Source organism: Heterocephalus glaber, unplaced genomic scaffold (genome assembly GCF_053883595.1).
Source record: "Heterocephalus glaber isolate CG9 unplaced genomic scaffold, H.glaber_assembly_v1.0 deba00000122, whole genome shotgun sequence".
NCBI lineage: Eukaryota > Metazoa > Chordata > Mammalia > Rodentia > Bathyergidae > Heterocephalus > Heterocephalus glaber.
The window spans coordinates 88,686,264-88,701,486 of NW_028258138.1; the positions used below are offsets into that span (position 1 = coordinate 88,686,264).

The 15,223-nt window shown below is 52.3% G+C and overlaps 1 long non-coding RNA gene across 1 annotated transcript; it reads left to right on the plus strand.

Annotated features, from left to right (window-relative positions):
* The first annotated feature begins 6,750 nt into the window (after positions 1-6,750).
* Positions 6,751-12,543, plus strand: LOC110350155 (uncharacterized). Its single transcript, XR_002396534.2, has 3 exons — positions 6,751-7,137; positions 8,408-8,531; positions 8,629-12,543. It is a non-coding gene; the product is annotated as an uncharacterized LOC110350155 (long non-coding RNA).
* The last annotated feature ends 2,680 nt before the right edge of the window (positions 12,544-15,223 follow it).

Consider the following 15,223-nt stretch of genomic DNA (forward strand, 5'->3'; position numbering starts at 1 on the left):
CTGGGCACTCGGGGCTGTGCCTGCTGCCTTCAGCTTTGCTAAATGTTGTCCAGCCAGGAGTTCAAGGCCAGTCCTGGGGACAGTGCAGGGGAGCAGGGGCCCAAAAGAGCCTTGCAGAGAGAGGTCCCTTCCGGGTCACTTTCCCCTAGCACTAGCTTTTCTCATTCATCAGGCTTCACCCTCCCGATGTTGCCTGCTGGAGCCCTCAGACCCCATGGGGTCTGACCCATGCCTGATTTGGCGCCCTGGGCACTGCGGGTGTGCTTGGGATCACTCCTCCCAGCCACGCACAGCTGTGAGCTGGCCTGCAGAAAGCGTTACAAAACCCTGGCTCTGTCTCCTCTGTGCTCTGCTCTCGCTATGTTGCAAGAATGTGACCCAGCAGGCTCCACACCCAGATGACTCAGCCTGCTCCAGGGGGTGCGGTGGTGTGCGTGCATGCGTGTGTGTGTGTGTGTGCGCGCGCGTGTGCGCTCTGGGACTTCCCTGGGCAGGGCTGGAAATTCGAGCCAGGTGCCCTCTGGGTGCTGCCCTGCAGGAACCTGGGTGGGGCCAGGGCCGCTCCCCACAGCCAGGGGGAGGGAAAGGGCAGTGAACCTCTGTTCCTCTTCCCAGGGGCACCATCTCTCTCCGCACAGGCGGGGAGGTTAAGGAACCTTTGGAGGGATCCCAAACTAGCCTTTTCTCTGGGGATTTTTGATTGTTTTGGGGGGGTTTTTTTGGTACCGAGGATTGAACTCAGGAACTTGCACTTTTGAGGCAGGCAGTGGCACCACTAAGCTAAATCCCCGGCCCAATTGTTTTGTATTTTTGAGACAGGGTCTCGCTATGTACTTCAGCCTGATCTTGAACTATGTGTCCCAGGCTGGCTTCCAACTTGTGACAATCCTCCTGCCTCAGCCTCCCAAATGCTAGAATTACAGGCATGTACCACCACACCCAGCAAAACTGGCTTTTTCTTGCTTTGAGAAAAAAACTAGTTGATGTCCACCTAGAGGTCCTGTGAGGAAGTCTGTCTTAATTTCAGCCCCTTGAGTACGGATGAGTAGATATTCAAGTTGCTCAAAAACAAAACAACTCATTCCAAAAGAATAAAAAATAATCCAAAAAGCTTGAGGGGGGAGCAAGATGGGGGAAATCCTGTAAGTAGCAGTTCAGAGACTTTGCCAAAAAAAGCAGAGCAAACAGCATCACTGTGCTGAGTCACAGCTAAAGGCCACTACCAGATGTGTGGCCACAGATGTGGGCTGCCTGTGAGCATACCTGTCTCTTCCAGGAAGCACTTGCTTAGGGAGCCGGGTGCCTCACGGGAGCCTCCATGGATCCCTGTGCTTCGGTAGAGATTATCACATCTAAAACATTCAGCCTTCTGCTGGCAAGGTGGTGTAGATCTGTAATCCCAGCACTCAGGAGACTGAGGCAGGAGGATCACTGCAAGTTCAAGACTAGCCTGGACTACATAGCAAGACCCTGTCTCAAGTTTTTAAAAAAGCTCACATTATTAATGAGCTGTCACAAAAGCAGATTTAACTTAAAGTGTAATGCTTTTATGAAAAGAGATTAAGTCCCAGAACAAATTGCATTTACCAACCATTCTTCTGTTTGGTGCATGGTGCCTACAAACCATCTGATCCGAAATGGCCATAAGCCTCTCTGCTCTGCAGACAGGAACCCAGAAACTGAGTTGAGTTTGTGGTCTAGGGGTGACCTAATTTTCGTAACACACATCCCCTCTTGCAGGCTCAGAGCCTGAATCAGCACTGATCTCTTGTCTGCCAGCAGCCGGTGGAGCTGGCACCTGACCACACCCTGTGGGTTTGTTCTGTTTACTTTGAGGAAATCTTTCAACCTGATAGGATTTCAAGGTCACAGAAAAAACAGCAAGAGCACTAGGAGGAGCCCCTGCAGGCCTGATTCGGGCACCCTGTGCCTCCGTGCATTCCCTGTTGCTACAGTAGAACACACAAGGCTGAGTAACTTACGCAGAGAAGAGGTAGATTTGGGCTCATAGTTCCCTGAGACCAGCAAGTCCAGTGGGGGGCAGCTGCACCTGGTGAGGACCTCGTGGGGAAAGTGGGAGTGTTCGAGTGTGAAAAAGAGGGGAGCTAGGTGGATGGCACACACCTGTAATCCTAGCATTCTGGGAGGCTGAGGCAGGAGGATCACAAGTTTGAGCCAAGTATGGGCAACTATTCAAGGCCCTATGTCAAAGTAAAAAGAAAAGGGGCTCAGTGTTAGAGCACACACCCCTGAAGTCACCCCCGGCAATGGACAAAAGAAAAGAAAGGAAAAGGGCATGCAGGGGGCTGGACACTAGGAAAACTCACTCTGGCAATAACTAACCCGTGCAGCCATGACCTCTTCTCCCTCCAACGCTTTGGGGTTTTTTTGGGTTTTTTTGTACTGGGGACCGAACTTGGGACCTTGTGCTTTCGAGGCAGGCGGTGGAACCACTGAGCTAAATCCCCGGCCCATGCTGTTGTTGTTTGAGGCAGGGTCTCACTAGGTAGCCCAGGCCTCAAACTTGAAGTGATCCTCCTGCCTCAGCCTCCTTGGTGCTGGGGTGACAGATGTGCACCACCATGCCCAGCTTCCCTCCAACCATTTAAGAGTCATTCGGAGACTTGTTATCCTGTGCTTTCCCCAAGGACAAGGACAGCCATTGCTGGTTCAACTGGGTTCAGGAAAGACGATAAGGAATTAAGGGTTACTGTAATAATGCCATTCTCTTTCCTCTGACAATGCCCTTACATTCCCCTTACCGTACACACAAGTGTGTACACACACACACGATCACCAGGATGATAGGCGTGCACCACCCATTCCTTTTGGACTTTGGCCCCAGCCCCCAAACTCTGGCCTGCAAAGTGCTTCTGGGCTAACACAATTTACAGGGCTTGCCACCAGGCTTCCAAAGCCCCTGCTCCTCCGTCCCAAATCTTGCTCCTCTGCTCCCGGGGCTGAGTGACAGGTGACAGTGGCTCCCAAGGGTGCCCTGTGAGCCCGACAGGGACAGGCGTCCTATGGGTGCTGAGTAACCAAGAAATCATCCGCCAAGCGGCTCCATGCAGCCGTGAGCGTGTGAATGGCTCCTTTCACTCCAGCGTCCACAGAGGCCTGCGGTGCGGAGTGGAACTCGGGTGGGGCTGAGGACCGAAAGCCACGCCCATGGGAATGCAGACAGGGCCCAGCTGCTACCCGGCTGCCACCCGGGTTTCCAGGCTCCCCAGTGAAAGCGACAGCGTGGTCTCTCCTCTCGCTGGCCCTGCGCTCTCCTAGTAGCTCAGCAAGCAGCTGCGGGTCCGGGTCCTCCGACAGCTCGGACTCCCTGCAGCAAGGCTGACAGCTCCTCCAGGGAGGCCACAGTGTCCTGCTGCCCAGCATCAGCTCCCCGTCTGGTGGCCAGGCGTGGCCAGCAATACCTCTGGGTTAAATTGCATCCTGTTAGTCGCTGTGATGACATCTTATTTCCATTGTACCCAAATTCCTTTTCTCTGGTTTTTTTTTTTTTTTGGTACCAGGGATCGAACTCGGGACCTTGTGCTTTCGAGGCAGGCAGCAGAACCACTGAGCTAAATCCCCAACCACCCCCCCTTTTTTTGAGACAGGATCTCTATGTGTAGTCCAGGGCCTGCTTTGAATTCACAGCGATCCTCCTGCCTCAGCCTCCAGAGCGCTGGGACTACAGGTGTGTGCGACCATGCCTGGCATGATATCCAAATTCCCAGCTCATACCAAGCACAGAGTAGCCACGCAGTCTTGTTGAACGCATCATAAATTACACGGAGTTGACACTGAAGTGCTATCAGGAGCCCGCGTTTTTATGCTGTTTCTTTATGCTGGCAGTGCTGAGGCTCGAACCCAGGGTCTCGCACCCGCCAGGCGATTGCTCTGCCGCTGAGCTCCGCCCCCACCCGGAGTCTGCACAGCAACAAGTGGGCTATAAAGGGCGCCGAGACGCCACCCGTCTTCGCCAGGCGACCCGGACTGCTTTGATCCCCTCCCGGCTGGAGGAGCCGAAGGCCGGCAACCAGCGGCCCTGACGGAGCGCGGCCCCGGCCATACCCAGATCCTCTCCAGGGGCGGCCGGCTGTGCACGCTCGCAGGCCTGGCTGCCTGGATCCTGCCTCTGCCCGCGTCCGGCCCGCGCACCACGGTGGGAGGTGCAACTGTTCCCTGTCCGGCAGGGAAGCGCATGCGTGGCGAGCCCCGCCCGAGCCAGGATGGAGCGGGGCCGTGGCGGTAAACTGGGCCGCGCAGGACCCGCGTAGCGCGGACCCGGGCCGGAAGCCGAGCTCCCCACCATCCCGGCGGCGTCAGTCAGCCGCGTGCGTGTCGGGAACTTCTACCCGAGTTAGCCTGGGCCGAGGCCCGGGCCTGTTCATTCCTTCCTCTGCGATGAACTTTTACGTCAGCTAAAAGTTCCGAGTTCCACAACGTTATGACGTTCTCCTCCGCACATTCTTCATTATCACAGCTTCCCCTAGTTTTAATTGCTGCAGGATGTTTCCATGGGGCGCACACATTTAACCATTTGCCTGCCATTTGTTGAATTTTTAGTTGCTTTCAGATTTGGGGCTATTTTTGGGAAAAGAGCCATAAAAAGAGCAATTGCCATGTAAATTTTCCATATTTGAGGGTTTTTAAAAATTTCCTTAGGAGACATTCCCAGAAATTATATTCCTGAACAGAGCCGGGGATTTAACTCAGTGGCACCGCTCCTGCCTCGCAAGTCCTGAGCTCAATTCTCGGTACACCCCCTGGCCCCAAAAAGAAAAAAAAATTATATTCCTGAACAAAATGGTATGAAAATAGTTTATACTCTTTTCTTTTCCTTTTTTTTTTTTTTTTTTTTTTCCTGAGAAGGGTCTCACTGTGCAGTCCAGGCAAGCCTTGAACTCACTATGTAGCCCAGGCTGGCCTGAATCTCGTGGCTATCCTGCCTCAGCCTCCAGAGTGCCAGAATCACAGGTGTGTGCCATCACGCCTGGCAATTTAGACTCTTGATATTGTCAAAGCGCCTTTCAAAAGGTTCTCAAATTTATACTCATTCTAGAATGAATAAAAATTCCATTTATTCACCCTTAGACATATGCTGGTTTGTTTGGTTTTTTTGTTACTGGGAATTGAACTCAGGACCTTGGGCTTTCGAGGCAGGTGGTGGCACCACTGAATTAAATCCCCAGCCCAACATACGCTGTTATAACAAAACGTTTATTCTACACTTCAACGTATATGTCTGTATTTGAGGCTTATCTGTTGTTAAGAAGCTCCCAGCCAGACGTGGTGGTGCACACCTGTAATCCCAGCACTTGGGGAGGCTGAGGCAAGAGGATTGCCATGAGTTCAAGGCCAGCCTGAACTACAAAGTGAGACCTTGTTTCAAAAGACCAAAAGAAGGGCAGGGGATTTAGCTCAGTGGTTCTGGCACCTGCCTCGTAAGTGCAAGGTCCCAAGTTCGATCCCCGGTCCCCCCTCCCCTTAAAAGACCAAAAGAGGAAAAGGAGGAGGAAGAAGAAAGTGGGTCTCCTCCGCCCCTTCCGGGAGCCTCCACAATAAATGGACCACGGCTTTGGCAGAGTTGGGAAATGCGCCTCCCCTACCCTCCCGCCCGCTGGAGCACCGAGTTGGTGATGACTTTGTGCGTCGGCTACAGCTACACTAGAGGATGCCAGGCTCTGCTGCGGCCCAGGGCCCATGACCCAGGCTCTGCTTCTGCCCACCCACCGCCTGGCTCACGGTGTGGGAGCCCTGTGTGCGCCTGTGACCCTCTGACCACTGACCACTGACCGCTGCAGGGAAGAGGAGGCCCAGGCCCCAGGCAGGCTCCATCAGGGTGCTGCTCTGCCTGTGGGAGGGGCACGGGATGAGGACCAAAGCAGTGGAAATGCAGTGACACAAAGATGAAGGGGCTCGGGCAGGGTGGTGCAGAAACTTCCAGGCAGCATCGGGAGTGAGGGAGAGTGTGTGTGTTGTACGTGTGTATGTGTGTACGCGTGTATGTTGTGTGTATGTGTGGCAGGCGGTCCTGGTTTTCAACTGGGTCCATACCCTGGGCCCAAACCAAACTAGAGTTTAACTGTAGTAACTGAGCTTCAGCGGGTTGCAGGAGACCCTGTAGCCAATTCACTAAGCTGTAAACAGCTAACCAGTCAGGCTATCACTAACTGGTTGACTAGTGAGGCTGAATCCTACCTGGCCTCCCTTCTGTTCCACTGGCAGTGTGGTTGAGCGAGTTGCTGCCTGGATTCTCAGGTCTTGCTCTGGCTCTGGAAGCTGCCTGCCCTCTGAGCTGTTTTCTTTGGCCCCCTTCAGATAACTGCTAGTTTTAGTTGCTCTGAGGAATTTGCCCTTTTCACAGTTGTGTTGTGACCAGCAAGATCCACAGCAAAGCTGCAGCCCCGGCGGGTGAGGAGGGCAGGCCTAGCAGCAGCCAGCCCCAGCCTGCTGTCCCTCCACAGCTGGGGTTTGTGAATAAGAGCTTTCCCACACCCACAAGCTCCGTGGATTTGTGTTTTGTTGCCTTTGTCTTATATTATTCTTGAGATAGGATCTCACTGTATTATCCAGGCTGGTCTCTGTCAGTTAAAAGGCCGAAGACCAAGACCAGACCAGGCCACAACAAGCCTTTATTAGGGGAATAGATCTGCTGAGCTGTCTCTGAACAAAGGAGAGACAAAAGCAATATGGCCGGGGCAGGGCAAGTCTTTTATAGAGACTGGGGTGGGGTTTGTAGGGGCTGAGGTGGGGTTGAGTGAGGTAGTGACTAGGGAATGGAGGAGCTGGTGATGTCACTAGGTGGTAGGAGGTGAGCGAGTATTAGGTTACTTTCTAGGCGGGAAAAGGAGCATGCTGGGAAGAAGGGTTTGTTCTTTGGTGGGAGCAACCATCTTGGCATGATGTCACACAGGGGAGGGGGCAAGGCACAATAGGAAGAGGGCAGCTACTATACATAATAGCTGCTGAGGTAGTGGGAGACCTATCAGTCTCAAACTCTGTACCCCCTGCGCAGTAGCTGGTACAAATGTGTGTTGGGAACTGAGTTTTTTTAAGCAAACTCTAAATCTGAACTGGGTTTGGATGATGTGACTGAAACAGGACTGGGTCCTGTGAGAAAGTCTCAGGTACCTGAGTCAGGTAAGAAAACACTCCGTGGGTTATACTGGTGCACGCCTGTAATCCAGCGCTTTTGGAGGCTGAGGCATGAGGATGGCAAGTTTGAGGCAGAGCAAGGGAGGTAGCTCAGGAGTAGAGCTTGTGCAAGGCCCTCGGTTAAATCCCCAGGACTGGAAAAAGCAAAAGAAAAAAGGCCGACGTGGGTTCTGTAGGTCAGTAAGGCTGGTGGAAGGCAAGGAGCTCTGGGGGCCTCTGGGGCCTAGGGCTCTACCTCTGGGGCTCCATCTGCGTGGTTTATGCCAAAACAGTGCACAGCATGGCGGTGCTCAGGTCGGCCTGTGCTACGGGAGAGCAGTGGCATAGGACCTTTGAGGGTTCACGGTGGCACCCTGGACAGAGCCTGGGGTCTGAGATTGCTCCATCTGGACCCCTGGGAACTTCAGGCACCAGAATTCCCAGAACCTGGATGTTTTCTTAGACAAGTGAGTAAACTGTATCTGAAATAAACTTGGGATTCCAGTGGTCACAGTGAGGAAGTTTTGATTTGGAGGAGTTTTTTGTGAGGTTCACTGGAAAAGGAAGGACTAAGGCGTTAGAACCTGTTACAGAGGAGAGAGGGGAAAAGATTTGTCTTCTGGGGCAAGGATTTAGCTCAGTGGCACCGCGCCTGCCTCACAAGCCCAAGGTCCTGAGTTCCATCCTCAGGATTGGAAAAAAAAAGATTTGTCTGCATAACAAGAGCCACCTTTGACCATTTGTCTCAATGACACTTCCTACTTAGCCTCCTCGTGGGCAGACAGCACAGTCAGGCAGGGTGGTCGAGAGGGGGCAGGGTCCTTTGACTCTGGCTCCTCCTGGAACAAGGGAGATGGGCTTTGAAGAAAGAGCAGGTGACTCTCGGGCTGGGCTCGCCCATGTGGGAACGGAGAGGGCAGCTCAAATGGGTGGGAGATGGATCCTGGTGGAAAGCACACAGCCTGAGTGGATAGTGTGTGGCGTGAACCTGGCCGAAAGCGACCAGACATGGGTCCTGCTGCCATCCACACTGCAGTGAAGCTTTGAGGCCTTGGACCACGGGGCCACACAGCTACTGGAGACTTTAAGGTAACGTTGCCCAGCGAAACCCTTCCCAAGTGGCCAGCAGCATCGGAAGGTGTGGATGGCTTCCCAGGCTCCCCATTGTGTGAGACTCTGGCCCTTCTTGATTTTTTCCCTCCCATCTTTCCCTTGATGGGACTAGACTACCTAAACTACCTAGACTACCTTTGACACACCTGTCCTCACTTCCTAGCTTCATTTTACCCAGTTATGGGGGCTGGATTATTTCCTAGCCGAATGGAGTGGCTTCTCAGCCATTGCTGAAACGTCTGGTTCCACATGACGCACGTTGGACTGTCAAGACTCTTACACATCAGGTAAGCTCGGTGGTTCAATGCACAGACCCTCATCTGTTTTGGTTTGTGGAGATCCTGGCTGGGGGCCTGCTCTGAACTCTTGGTGTCCCTCTTCCAGGTCCTCACAGACTCCCTGGTGCACTGTGTCCTCATGAGCGGCCAGGTCTTTCTTCTGCCTCATTTGTGTGACCATGCAGACGCCACACTGCAAATCCAGGGTGCCCTAAGCTCCCGTCACCCTGACGTGGTGGCTGTGATACTAAAAGGGAGTGGATTGCTCAATAAAGATGGCGGTGGCCATGGCGTCGGGCTGGCACTCACAAGAACCACTCCAACCTAGACGTTAGCTACAGTGACTGAGCTTTGGTTGGAGCCCATAGCCCATCCTACTCTGTGAACAGCTAACTGGTTAAGCTGTAACTGGCTGACTAGTTGGCCAACTAGGTTTTTGTCTATGCCACGCGCGTGTTTGTGTCACTGCTGTCTGGTCCTGTTGTTGGAGTTCTCAGAACCTGCTCTCTTGTTCCGCCTGCTCCAATAAACCACAGAGCTTAGTGGGATGAAGGGACTTTCAGCTGTGTGGGATGAGGGGCAGCAGATACCTGGGCCAAGTGCTGTTGGCGGATGCACAGAGATGGCCAACCCTTGCTCTGACACACAAGACTTCTGTCCTTTAAGATTGTCCAGCACTGGGTCCTGCAGGAAGCAGCTGGAGTGAATGAGGAGCAGGTGTGCCCAGGACAGGGCTCTGGCTCCCCCTGTGACCTCACTAGGACCAGCCTTCGAGTCCCAGCCTCTTTGTTCACTGCCCTGGGCCTCACCTCTCTCTGATCTGGGGCACCAGCTACACCTTTGGGCTGAAAGAGATGGGTGTCTGGCCGAGCGGTGGAGCATCCTTGCCATCCCTGACAGTTCAAGGACAGCATGGGCTACACAGTGAGTGTCAGAGACGAGGGGAGAACTGAGGTCTAATTGGCCGTCTCTGAGCACAAAGGGGAAAGGTTGTACTTGGGGTGACTGCATATTGCAGGTTTTAGGGAAAACTTAAGACAGCTGAGGTTGGGCCAGGATTTAGCTCAGTGGTTCCACTGCCTGCCTCGAAAGCGCAAGGTCCTGAGTTCGATCCCCGGTACCAAAAAAAAAAAAAAAAAAAAGACACAGCTGAGCTTAAGTTGTTTACAGAGCGTGTACTAATGATATTGGGAAGCAGATGAATCTTGTGTTACCTTGATTGCTTATGCCCGTGTGTGGGTGAATAAAGGCAAGATGAGCCAGACCAGGCCTCCTCTGCCTGCTAAGAGGTGAGAGCTCCCTGGCTGGCCTTATGTTAAACCCACTCTGGACCTCTGTCATTCCGTGTTGGCCCTGGGTCCCCCACCAGTGGTGCTTGGGTGGGGAAGGCTCAGAGGTCTCCACTGGTGGTGCCACTGGGCCAGGAGGGACCTGAAACTGGAGGGAAGGCCGGCCAAGGTAGTTGGTCATATAGTGAGTTTGAGGCCAGCCTGGGCTACATAGTGAGAGCCTGTGTCAAAAAAAGAGTTGAGTTTCTTGTTTTTCCCTGCAGTGTAGCGGGAGTGGCGTTGGCTGTTAGAGGTGGGCTAGTGCTCTTTTGCCCCTGTTCACAGAAGTGGACAGTCTGGGTGCCGTGTGTGCATAAGTCCAGCTTGAAAGGGTGCTGGAGATAACAGCATACGATAAGGAAAAGAACTTGGGACCAAGGGCAGGCGCAGGCTTCTGGCACCTCCCAGGCGTGGCTTCAGAGCCCAGGCAAACCTGCAGTGGAATAATTAGCACCCTCCCGGTTCCTCGGGGATGGGAAAGCCCTCCGCAAAGACTCACGCTGCACAAATGCTAGCTGTGATTAAACTGCAAGCACAGGAGGGAACCTTTTAATTATTAATGAAAACTAAAGAAAACCTATCCTGATGTGAGCTTCCGTTTCTAATTAGGGACCCGGATCAGATGAGTCCTTGGCTCAAGAGGGCAGGCGCCCGGGTTCTTCCCTCCCTAGCCTCGGGCACGCTTGCCAGGTCTGGAAGCCGTGTGTGTGTCTGTGTCTCTGTCTGTCCCCAGGAACGCCAAGGGACGGCTCCTATTGATCACAAGGCCTAAGTATCATCATGCGGTGTTTTGGTGAAAGTGCAGTACAAGTCCACAAGCACTGACTATGCCAACGCTGTGAAAAGTAATTAATGGAAAGTAGCGTCCGCCTCGCCCATCCCGTTGGCTCCCATGGGGATGCAGCACAGGTGGGAGGCAGCGCCCTCTCCTGGTCGGGGTCGCGCTGGCCGGGCTGCGGCCAAGGGGACCAAGGGCTGGGGTTGGGGCCGTGGGGCACGGATTTGGGCTCATCTGCCCTCTCCTGCTCAGCAAACAGACAACTAACCTGTGAGGCTTAATTCACGTAATAACGTAGTTAGGTGGTTTGGTCAAACACCAGTCTAAATACTGCCGTGAAATTTTTTGTTTTGTTTTCCGTTTCCTCGGCGGAGGGAGAAGGGTGGGTTGTTTGTTTCTGCCTTCTATTGGCCCCTTGATAGTAGTCTGTTATAAAGTAAAATAGTCTATTTCCTTGTGAGAAAGGATTGCAGTTATAAATGCACACTTTAAAAGCTGAAACAAAAAGCATTGAGGGCCAGGCATGGCGTTGCACACCTGTAATCCCAGCACTTGGGAGGCTGAGGCAGGAGGATTGTTGTGAGTTTGAGGCCACCCTGGACTACATAGGGAGACCCTGTCTCAAAAAAAAATAGGGTTTTGCAAGATGATTTGGTCAGAATTTATTTTTAAAGCTAGACAAATGGCTATCTCTGGATGGAGAGATTTTGTATCATTTATATTTTCTTTTTGGAACTTTTTTTTTGGTACCGGGGATCGAACTCGGGTCCTTGCGCTTGTGCAGCAGGCAGCGAAACCACTGAGCTAAATCCCTGGCCCTATATTTTCTTTTTGATACTCATATTTCAGAGGTTTACTGGAAATACTCACAAATTTTAATAGCAAGCTATACATTTGCTGCTAAGATTTATTATAGCAAAATATACATTGCAGAAGCAGCTGAAACACACACCCCATGGGTCCAGAAGACCCCCATGGCCTCGCTGTGTGAAGCTGGCACAGTGACCTCGATGGGACGCTTCATGGCGTCTCCAAGTCCGGGCTCTCTGGGGTCCTGGTCACATGGCGATGTCCTGCCGCACTCAGCCTGGAAGGGAAGGCTGACATGGCCCCCGCCCGCAGGTCTGGACAGCACCGACCCCGTAGGACAGGCCGCTGTCCCCATCTGTGACCAAAGCACGAATCCCTCAGACCAAGAACATGCAAGGGTCTCTCCGGTCCCCTGGAGATCGGAAGGTGGAAACCAGCCAGCCTGGATAACTTATCTATGTTAACTCTAATCACAGGCTGGGGATTTAGCTCAGTGGTTCCGCTGCCTGCCTCACAAGTGCAAGGTCCTGAATTCAATCTCCAATACCAAACAAAACAAAACAAAACAACTTTCTAATCACAAGGGAACTCTTAATACAAAAACATTCAAAGTTGATTTTTTAAAAAATTTCTATTTGTTTGGTTTTTTTGAGATAGGGTCTCGCTGTTGTAGTTCAGGCTGAACTTGTGGCAATCCTCCTGCCTCAGCCTCCTGGAGTGCTGGGATTGCAAGGGGTTGGCGTCACGCCCCTGGGGTTTTCCTTTAGTTATTTAATGACACTGCTTAGTAACCTCAGGACACTTCCTCATGGCCAGCAGCACTGCCAGGAGGTGACATGCCACAGATGTGCATCAGCGTCCTTATGCCCTGTGGGAAAACCCTAACCCGGGTGACAGCGTGCGACTTAGCCCAGGGACATGGAGCTCAACTTCCTCTCAGGAGCAGAGGGGATGCTGGGTGTGAAAGGGCGCACTCTGGGGTCTAAGCCTTAGGCGTTTCTGGGTTTCTAGTCACAACTTGTCGGGAGTTGCTCCGAGATCCCCATCCCCGTAGCAAGAGAAGAAGCTCCTTCCTCCCTCTCCCCGCCCTCTCCCCTCCTTCTCCCCGCCCTCTCCCCTCCTTCTCCCCGCCCCCCCCCGCCGCCCCGCCCCCGCCCCAGGCTGGCGAACACCGCAGTGTTCTGGGTCCCAGCCCCCACATGGAGTTGGGGCCCTCGTCCCTGTCTCCATCTCCTTTTTCTCCCTTCTCTTTTTCTTAAATGGGGCAAACACTAAGATATCCCTGAGCCTCTCAGTTTAAAGTTGTTTTTGTCAGCATCCATCTGCAGCGCGCAGTGGAGAGCCGGGGCATGGACAGGACACAGCTTCATTCAGTCCCCTCCCTCCCCTCCCCTCCCCTCCCTCCATCTCTTGATCTTCTGATTTGCAAAAGAGCTATCTCCCTACTTCCTATTATCTTTTTAAAAAAAATATTTTGAGTTCTCAAATAAGGGAAGCCATGTAATATTGAAGTTCATGTATCTAATTTATTCACTTACCATATGGTCTCAAGGTAGATCCATTTTCCTACAAATAACTCGTTTATCCTTTATGGCAGAGTAGTACTCCATTGTGTAGAAATACCACATTCTCTGTATCCATTCATCTGTTGATGGACATACCGGCTGCTCACAAGGTTTAGCTATTATGAGTTACGCTGCTATAAACAGTATCTATCGGGCCAGGGATTTAGCCCAGTGGTTTCGCTGCCTGCTGCGCAAGGACCGTTCAATCCCCGGTACCAAAAACAAAACAAAACAAAACATAGTATCTATGATAAGGGGTCTTTAACTCTTTTGAGAAGATACCTAGGAGGAGAATAGCTGGTTTGAGTGGAACTTCTCATTTTGGTGTTTTACTTTTTTCTTTTTTTTTTTTTTTCCTTGAGTCAGGGTCTCGCTTTGTAGCGCAGGCTGGCCTCAAACTCACTATGTAGCCTACGCTGGCCTTGAACTCACGGTGATCCTCCTGCCTCAGCCTCCCGAGTGCTAGGACTACAGGGGTGGGCCACCACGACCGGTTTTAGTTTCAGTGTTTTGAGGAATCCCCCCACTGATCTCCGTCGTGGCTGTACTGGCTTATACCCCCACTGACAGTGTAGAAAGCTTCCTTCTCCCCTGAAGCCTCACCAGCATTCCACCTGCTCTCACGTTTGTCTCTGCCAGGCCGCAACTGCTGGAGGCTCCGGAAGCAGGTTGTGCGCAGGCGCAGGTGTAACCATGGGTAACGAGGTCGCACCTTGGGCTCTGAGGGCTGCCTGTGTCTCCTCTGCATGGGTGACTGCGGGAGTTACCTGGGTACTGTACTTCCCTAAGGGGAACAACAGTGCCTGACTTGCGAGGTTGGAGATCTTGAAAAGAAATAGTGACGCCCTTGGGCCCAGGAATGTAGCTCAGTGGCACTGCCACTGCCTGGCAAGCCCAAGGTCCTGAGTCCCCCCCCCCCCCCAAGAAAAACAAAAAACAGTTGACTACAAGGAGCATAAAGCGTGGCTTACAGAAATACTCGCTGCTTTTCAAGGTAGGTCCTCCATTTGTTTTTGGAAAAATGATTTTTTAAGAAAAGGTTTCGCTGGATGTGGTGGCACACACTTGTAATCCCAGCACTGGGAGGCCGAAGTGGGGGGATCACTGTGAGTTTGAGGCCAGCCTGGTCTACATAGTAAGACCCTATCTAAAAATAAAAAACCAAAACAAAACCAAAAAAATAACCACCTCAAAATAGAAAAGGTTTATTGAAGTAAATGATGTACAATATAAATAGTGTTTGTTTAAAGTATGCAGTGTCAGCTAGGAAAGTAGCTCAGTGGGTAAGCACTTGCCTAGCATAAGCAAGGCTCTGGGTTCAATCCCCAGAGCTACCAAAAAAAAGTCACTAATGGAAGTGCAGTGTCACACATTTGAGCCTCGCTATAATGGAGTGGATGAGCATAGCCACAACCCCCAGAGGGTTTCTCATCTCCTGCAATCACTGTCCTTGTTCTCAGGGAAGCACTGTCTCTAGTTCCAGCAGATCAGCTGACCTCATCTTTAAAAACTCAGTGGTGATCCTCCTGCCTCAGCCTCCCGAGTGCTGGTATTACAGGTATGCACCACCACGCCAGGCTTCCCCTACATTTAATATAACCATAGAATTATTCTTGAAACCAGGACACTGGAGAATGCATCTAGGTTTGGGGTATCATTAATGATTATGCCTAGGAGACATAAACCAGAACTGCCACAGGCAAGTGGAGATGTGACTGCTCATAGGGCAGCCTGCTGGCCAGAAGTGTTTTATCACACCTCGGCTCTGAGCATCCCAGCTTACCCCCCCGCCCCCTGACTTTGAAGAGAAACCGTACAGATGCTCCACTAGCTGTGTGTGCTCAGGTTGTACTGCCACACCAAACAGGTCTCTCTGGCTAGAGGGAGCGTGTTCCGCTCTGCCCCTCATAGTTCTTGTTTTGCGACAGGGTCTCGCTATGCAGTTCAGGCTGGCCTGGAGCTCCTGGAGATGCTCCTGCCTCAGCCTCCCCAGTGCTGGGCCTAGAGGCCCTCGCCACCTCACCTGGCTTCCCCTCAGTTCTGAGCATTGTTGGTGTCAGGTAAAGGAGCACCCTAGGGCTCCACTCAAAGCTCAGAATAAAAACAGCCCTGTGAGCCCTTTGAAGTCTTTCAGCCCGGGTCAGATTTCACCAGAAATTCCTTCCATTTAATGTGCACCCCACATCTGAAGCAGCCTGGTACAGCCACTCATTAGCACTG